Source organism: Melanerpes formicivorus, unplaced genomic scaffold (assembly GCF_026170545.1).
Source record: "Melanerpes formicivorus ecotype bairdi unplaced genomic scaffold, bMelFor1.0.p_v2 SCAF_12, whole genome shotgun sequence".
Taxonomy (NCBI): domain Eukaryota; kingdom Metazoa; phylum Chordata; class Aves; order Piciformes; family Picidae; genus Melanerpes; species Melanerpes formicivorus.
Window position 1 is genome coordinate 17,936,561 of NW_027142364.1, and position 8,121 is coordinate 17,944,681.

Consider the following 8,121-nt stretch of genomic DNA (forward strand, 5'->3'; position numbering starts at 1 on the left):
TTGGAATGATTTAACTGCTTTCGCACAGCAACAGTTAGTGCAAACAAAGGACAGAATACAAAAATAACACAGAAGACTGAAGTCCACCATGGAAAAGCCTGATGCATTCCTATGCCTGCCCTCACCTTCTGAGCAGAGCTGATCAGAACACTGAGTTCTGTGATTTCAGTAGCTGAGAACTGGGATACCCTGCTAATAGCTGGGATTCTAACAGTTTATGTGGGCTTCCAGGTCATTTAGGGGCCCAGTAATGGTCTTGCACTGTAGAAGCACACAACTCCCACAAAGTCACCTCACTGGGAAGAGGGTCAGATATTATTCAACCTAAGAACCAAGCCACCTCTTCAGCATACCTGCTTTACGCAGTGCATGAGCCAGACTATGCACAATGAAGATGGCAAAGGACACAAGCCCAATGGCCAGCTCCTGGCTAAATCCCTTTCCTCTTGTTGCATGAAGTAATTTGAGGGGAATCAACCCTGAGTTTGATTCTACACAGGTGCAATATCCAGTAGTGCTCAGCCGCCCTTGACATTAATCCTGGCAGTTTGTTGAGTAAGCACCATGTAAGGGAGCAAGCCAGGAACATACCTTCTGAATAAATACAACACTGCATCAGTGTCATTATTTCAAGTTTACAGTAACAACCCCAAAATACTAACTCATAGAAACTGCACTCCAATTCTAACACAAAAATCCTCTGCAGAATGATTTCACAAGCAAAGCCTGCAGAATCCTGTAAGCAATGGGACAATTTGGGTTTGCAAGTATAATTGTAACTTTGTCATCTCCAGACCTTTATGAAAATGTCAAAGTTTTTTTTGTAAGAGATTTTAATCCTTAAAAAAATTCTGACCAGGCTTAGTTTCAGCCCACTGGGTCTACAAAAGTCAGAAAGGTGGTTTTCTCACTCTCCTGGAGTGGGAAGAATAGAATAGAACCCAACAGAACCGAACCAGGTTGGAAAAGACCTTTGAGATCATCAAGTCTAACCTATCACCCAACACCACCTTATCAACTAAACCATGGCACCAAGTGCCTCATCCAGTCTCCTCCTAAACACCTCAAGTGATGGAGACTCCACCACCTCCCTGGGCAGCCCATTCCAATGGCCAGAACTCTTTCTGTGAAGAACGTCTTCCTAACATCCAGCCTAAACCTCCCCTGGCACAGCTTGAGACTGTGTCCTCTTGTTCTGTTGGTGGGTGCCTGGGAGAAGAAACCAATCCCCACCAAAGATCTTGCACCAGTGCACAAGCAGATAACTTTCATCATAACAGTGCCACGTTAAATAGCTTTATAAACTTCACAGTATCACAGTATATTAGAGGTTGGAAGGTACCTCAAGAGATCATTGGATCTAACTCCCCTGCCAAAGCAGGATCACTTAGGGTAATCCACACAGGAATGCATCCAAGTGGGTTTTGAAAGTCTCCAGAGAAGGAGACTCCACAACTTCCCTGGGCAGCTGTTCCATTGCTCCATGACCCTCACTGTAAAGAGGTTTCTCCTTATGTTGAGGTGAAATCTTCTCTGTTCAAGTTTGAACCTGTTGTTTCTTGTCTTATTACTGCGCACCACTGAGAAGACCTTGGCCGCCTTCCACTTGACACCCACCCCTCAGGTATTTATACACGTTGGTAAGATCCCCTTTCAGTCTTCTCAAGACTAATCTTTCAAGGAAAAAGAAAAACCTGAAATCATAAACTGCAACATGGCTAATCTGTATACACAAAGCTAATGATCCAACCTGACCCCAGTGGGGAATGCCGCTTTCCAATCATTGAGCATGCAAATGGTGAAGGCCCTTGAGGAGCAGAGCTTGCTGTGGTCACCTTGCTGATTTGCCATCAGAGCTTGCATAATGTAGTGGTGACAGCCATTAACTTGCATATGTCTTTGTATATGTCAAAGCAGAACAGCATAATCTAAAGGTGAATCCAATAATGTTATGTTGAATTGCAGCCCAAAAAAGCCTGTAAAAGCCTATGATTAAGGGTCAGCACATATGGCTTCTGATCTGATGTCAGCTGCTAACCTTTCTCTGACCTCATCCCCTGCTGACTGACTGTTCCTGAGGATGTTTTACAGTGCCATCTTGCTGACTCTCACTGTGCAATGAGAAATTCCATCTAGTTTCACCTTTGCTAATTTCAGACCCTCTTCAGTGCACCTGGAAAACAAACATTTTCATTTCCTAAGCCTGCACTAAATTGTCATCTCACATTGGGGGGATGTGAAGGGGAATTAAAGGAAAACTGATTTTTTCCTCTCAAAATAGCAATTCCATCCATTAGCCAGTGAGATCTCTGGAGTTTGCTTGCTTGCTTTTCATAACAGCATCAGTGACAAAAAATGTATGCCTCCTTAGTGTAGCTTTGTGAAATAAACAGCAGAAAAATTTGCTTATGCTAGATAGGAAATCATTCACACCGCAGGAGCTTTCCCACTTTACCGACTTGCATTGTTCACCCGTTCATTCATCTCCCTGTATTTGGCAGGTTAGTGCCCCACTTCTGTGATAAGCTGAGGCTTCTCTATGCTTTTCAGTAGGGCTGCTCAAATCTGCCTCAAAATAAGGACAGAATGTGTGGAGAGGCTGTATCCTTCTGCTGACAAAAAAAGAATAAATCTCCACTTGGCTTCCCTTTTGCATCAGGAAACAATCTGTTCATTAGAAACAGTTCACAAGATGAAATATTTCTCTAAGCTCCTTTCCAACTGATTCTCATTACAGAACAAACAAAATCCACCATTTACAGAACTGAAAAGTGGCTAATTACACCAGGTACACCCAGTTATTATAGCACTTCCAAATGTACAAAAGGAAGGAAATGAATGGTCTGCAAATACCCACAGGCAACAGCATACTTTGTTTTCAGAGAAATTAGCAAGTTTTTCAGCACAGTGAATGCCCAAATGTACCACAAGGACTTATTTAATAGCGGGGAAAGGTACTTGGAGAGTCTGATACCTAAATTCATAGAATCACAGAATGGGTTTTAGTTGGCAGTGACCTCTAAAGGTCTAGTCCAACCCCCCTGCAGTCAGCAGGGACATCCTCAACTAGATCAGGTTGCACAGAGCCCTGTCAAGCCTCACCCTGAATATTTCCTCGATTACAGAATCACAGAATCACCAAGGTTGGAAGAGACCTCAAAGATCATCAAGTCCAACCTGTCATCACAGACCTCATGACTAGACCATGGCACCAAGTGCCACCTCCAATCCCCTCTTGAACACCTCCAGGGATGGTGACTCCACCACCTCCCTGGGCAACCCATTCCAGTGTTCCACTACCCTCATGGTAAAGAATTTGTTCCTAACATCTAATCTAAATCTACTCTTCTCTCGTTTGAAACCATTGCTCCTCAGCCTATCACTACAGGCCTTTGTAAACAGTCTCTCTCCTCAGCAAGAAAACCACCTTGGAATTGTCGGCAACACAGTTGGGCTTGGAGAATGATGTGCTATAGGCTGATGCACATGAGGAAAAAGAATCACACTATTTCAAATAATTTGCTGGCCTTCATATGTATTTTTTTCATCTATTTAGATTTATAAATGCTACCCAATACTTGAGTTATTATATGCATTAAGATACATAACAGAAAAGATAACTGGTAAAGTTCTAAAGGAAGTATCAGCAATTTCCACTTATTTTACCCTCTCCCCCTACCAATTAGGGAAAGTGAGGCCTGATTATGGAAATCAGCAGCTGTTTTAGCTCCTTAATACACATAAATAACACACCAAACAGCTGTGGAGCCTTCTGGGGTTACTGTTTTAATGAAGTACTATCACAGTTCAAGCTTGTTCCACCATTTCAACTGTAGGTGACAGCAGTAAATCTAATCAACTACATGCTGCCTCACTGTTTTGATATGGAATGGAATAGAATGGAATAGAATGGAATAGAATGGAATAGAACCAGGTTGGAAAAGACCTTTGAGATCATCGAGTCCAACCCATCATCCAACACCACCTAATCAACTAAACCATGGCACCAAGTGCCTCATCCAGTCTCTTCTCAAACACTTCCAGTGACAGTGACTCCACCAGCTCCCTGGGCAGCCCATTCCAATGACCAATCGCTCTATTTTCCCGGACACCCCACCCCAAAATTACACACAAAACTGATTAAATAAATTTAATGTACAGGTTCTATTCAGTTGTGACTTCTACCAGGATGCTTATGTGCAACTTCAGTACAATTTAGAGAATTCAAAAAATGGAAAAGGCTAAGCCCCACAATAGGTTTACCCCACTTATAAAAGGGAGGCAAGCCAGGACCTTAGAGAAAGCCAGAGAATGACAGTTGTACTCACCAGGACGGAGCGGGAATTTGGAGATAGTTCCCAGGTCTCTCTTTGGTGGCAGGCTCCAGAACTGCAGGTTTATAACCCAATGTGTGGATAATTCAGCACAAATCCAAAGGAAAAGGGACCTGCCAAAATCAAAGTGTCCTTAGACACAGCTCCCACGAGGCAGAACACCTGTATCAGCACTGTCTGAGCAGTGCAAGAGAAGCCACACTGCCATCCTGTCCCAGCCAACAGCCAGAGTTTCACAGCTCGCAGGGTCACTCCAAGCAGCAGGCAGGGAGTAGGACCCTAGGGTAGACAGGTCCAGAGAGAAGCCAGGTCTGAGTGCTGACCTCTCCAATTTAGCCACGAACCCAGAGCGAGTGCAGTGAGTCCAAAATGAGCACCAAAACTGACCCTAAAATGAGAGCCCAGACCGCTTTCTGGTCACTCTAAGATTTCCCTAGACAATGTGTCCAGTGCCAATATACACTGGACACAAAGAACCCAGCTAATCACAGCTCCAAATCCCAGCACAGGCTTCTCCCACATGTGAGGGCCATCAGCTCCCAAGGGGAAGAATGGAGTCTTTTCACCTGTCTCCCAGGGGGAGGGGAAGGCAATTTTGAACCTTTGTCTTCCCCCATTAAATCTCCACTGATGGAGATGGGGGAAGGGGGGTTTAGAGTACCCCATAAAAATCACTGAGCAACAGACATGACCCACTGGGATATAGCTGAAACCAGTGTGAGCTATACCCCAAGTAGCAGGAGCTGCAAGGCCTGAACAGGGATAAGGCCTGTTGTCTGCATCAGGGACATTTCAAAGTATCATGCAAATAAGTATCAAGCAAACAATAAAAAACAGAGTTTAGGAACTTAGTTACTCGTATGACTAAGCACAGCTTTCACAAACATGTTGGGTCCTTGCTTGCAAAGCCTTATGACCACTTTCTCTGTATTACTGTCAGCCAACAAGCAAACCTTCACCATCGCCTGGAATCCACCTGGTTCACAAAACAGGCCTTGTAATACCTCTGCCACCACACCACAAGAGCACATTTAGTCCCACCTAGTGGGACTAGACTAAGTGCCCCCCAGCCTGTCTAAATCTCATTAGCAAAACCTGTCCTGTTCACAGTATCACAGTATAACTTAGGTTGGAAAGGACCTCGAGGATCATCGAGTCCAACCTATCAACACAGACCCCATGACTAGACCATGGCACCAAGTGCCACGTCCAATCTCCCCTTGAATGCCTCCAGGGTCGATGACTCAACCACCTCCCTGGGCAACCCATTCCAATGCCGAATGACTCGCTCGGTGAAGAACTTCCTCCTCACCTCGAGTCTGAACCTCCCCTGGCGCAGCTTGAGACTGTGTCCCCTTGTTCTGGTGCTGGTTGCCTGGGAGAAGTGTTTCAATGTCCTTCTTAAACTGAGGGGCCCAGAACTGGACACAGTACTGTTGACAAGCAATCAGGGCTTTTCATCCAGGGCAGAGAGAAGGTGGGGACATTCACTGGCTGTCATGCTGTGCCCAACTCCTGTCCCTCCCAGTAACACCAGCCTTCCACAGGCACCAGTAGTGATGTGTGCACAAAGCACAGCCTCCCCCTGCTCCCCATGCAGGCGCTGCTTCGCACAGCACCAGTCACATTCTGGTTGTGTGAAACTTCCATCTTTTCCCCCCCCATTACAAGTCCCCACAGCCCAGATTGAGAGTAGACCCAGCTGTCCTTTATAATTACATTTTAATGACTTAGGATGGCTGTTTGCATTTTGGCAACTTGTTTAATAGTGATGACATTTAAATTGTCACAACTAAGCTTCAAAGTTATCAATTTATTAGATGATCAGGAAACTTCACACCTATGGTGGTGCAGGCTTTTGGCTGCAAACCCAGTAATCCATCAGCACGTTGATTGATGTTATTGAGGTTGTTTCATAGGGATATGCTGCAGTTAATTCAGCCCTGCAAGGGATTAACTCGCACCAATTAAAAAGGTTCTGTTTGCCTGTTTATTATTACTTTAGATTGACAGATGCTCTAAAAACACACATACTGTGTTTTGTCTTCTGTTGCTTTCTTAATTTCAGTATATTGACTTTTTCTGTGTATGCATCCATTTATTTCTCCTCCTTCTGCAAATGAACCTGGGATTTGCAGAATCACACACAATTCCTTCAGAGAAACACACCAACACAAACACTAAAATACTACATAGATTATATACTGGGTAGATTATTTTGCTAACTATTTCAATATCCCTCCCTCAATGGTGCACTGAAACAGGGGTGCTACTTCTGGTACAAATGTCAAAGTCATGAATAGCAGAAAACTGAACCTAGATTGACTTTCAGACTATCGGGCTCGATCATACTGGCAGCTCCCTGCCATGTTCCCTACATACTGCTTGTCTACCCCTTTCCCTCCCAGCTTCTATTTCCAACCCAATGGTTTCAAGTCTCAGTAAAGTCTCCTCCCCATCTCTCTGACCTGTCCCGAGAAGAACCACGGGCAGGCAAGGTTGCGTGAGCTTGCTCACAAACCCACCAACACATGCATCCCAACACCTTAGGAGGCACACATAAAATTGACCTGCACTGGACAGGCCTGTGAGACACACTTAGTCTCTTACACACTTAGTCTCTTTCACCATGTCTCCAATATCTGCACTCAGCTCTGCATACCTTTGGCCATTCGCTTTACATAGTCTGGAGCAGCTGTCCTCACCAAAGGACTGACTACAAGTGGCAGCTGTAGAAGCTGTAGGCCAGAAGCAGCAGATGAGCCTGGAACTGATCACCTGATTCCAAAGCTCCCAGGGCAGGCCAGTGTGCAGGTAAAATTGCCACACAAATTTTTCAGGGAATCAACACACACGCGCTCATATGTGGTTGGTCAGCAACGTGGACATGCCAGTCATTACTGAGGGAAGCTCCAGGAGCAGGAGGGGGACTCCTGCTCACTGCTGAGTCCCCAGTGTCACAAACATTCCTGGTAAAAGGCACCATGTGGAGGCAAGCTCACATCTTGTGAGCTCACACCTACCTCAGGGACTTGGCCTGGCACAGGGTCCACCACATAATCCTTCCTCGGAGAGAACTGGCTTTACTACACTAACAAGAGAGAAAACTCTCATGAATGTACTTCTCTTTACATTTTTTACTGGCTGGTATTACCTTCAAGCAAGCAATCATTAAGTAAACAGATCTCAAAGAACAGTCATTTCAAGTACAGATTTCTTCCACTAAATTCCCTGGAGTTCCCATTCTGTAGCCCTTGGGCAAAATCCAGCATGAATTTATCTCAAGAATAGGCCAATGCTCATTAATCAAGCAAAGGCCTGGCTGAAGTCTTCACAAGTGGCTGCAGAGAATGCAGAATGACTTTGTTGTAACTGATCTAGGTACTCTGCAATGCCAAAAAGCTGCCCAAGACCATTATTTTACACATGGAAACCAGCAAAGAGAATGAGGAATGCAATTTAAAAATGTATTTCTCAAGCTCATTGAATACAGATCAAAATTAAAACGCAGAATGAATGATGGAAATAAACGTGGCAGGTAGCAGAAAGAGAGAGTGTTTGGCTGCTGAAATAGGCTCTCACAAGTCTTTGAGGAGAGGAAGAAGAGGTCCCCGAGGCAATCCCCATGGGAATTCTTTGGCTTTGGGAAGTGGGAAGGTTCCTCTCACTAATGGCTGAAAAACTTGCCCTTCTGCCTAGAAAGCTGGAAGATCCCCAGGAACCTGAACAAGTCCTAGAAAGTTTGCATAAACACCTATGCAGATAACTGAGCACTGTCTTTATGTCC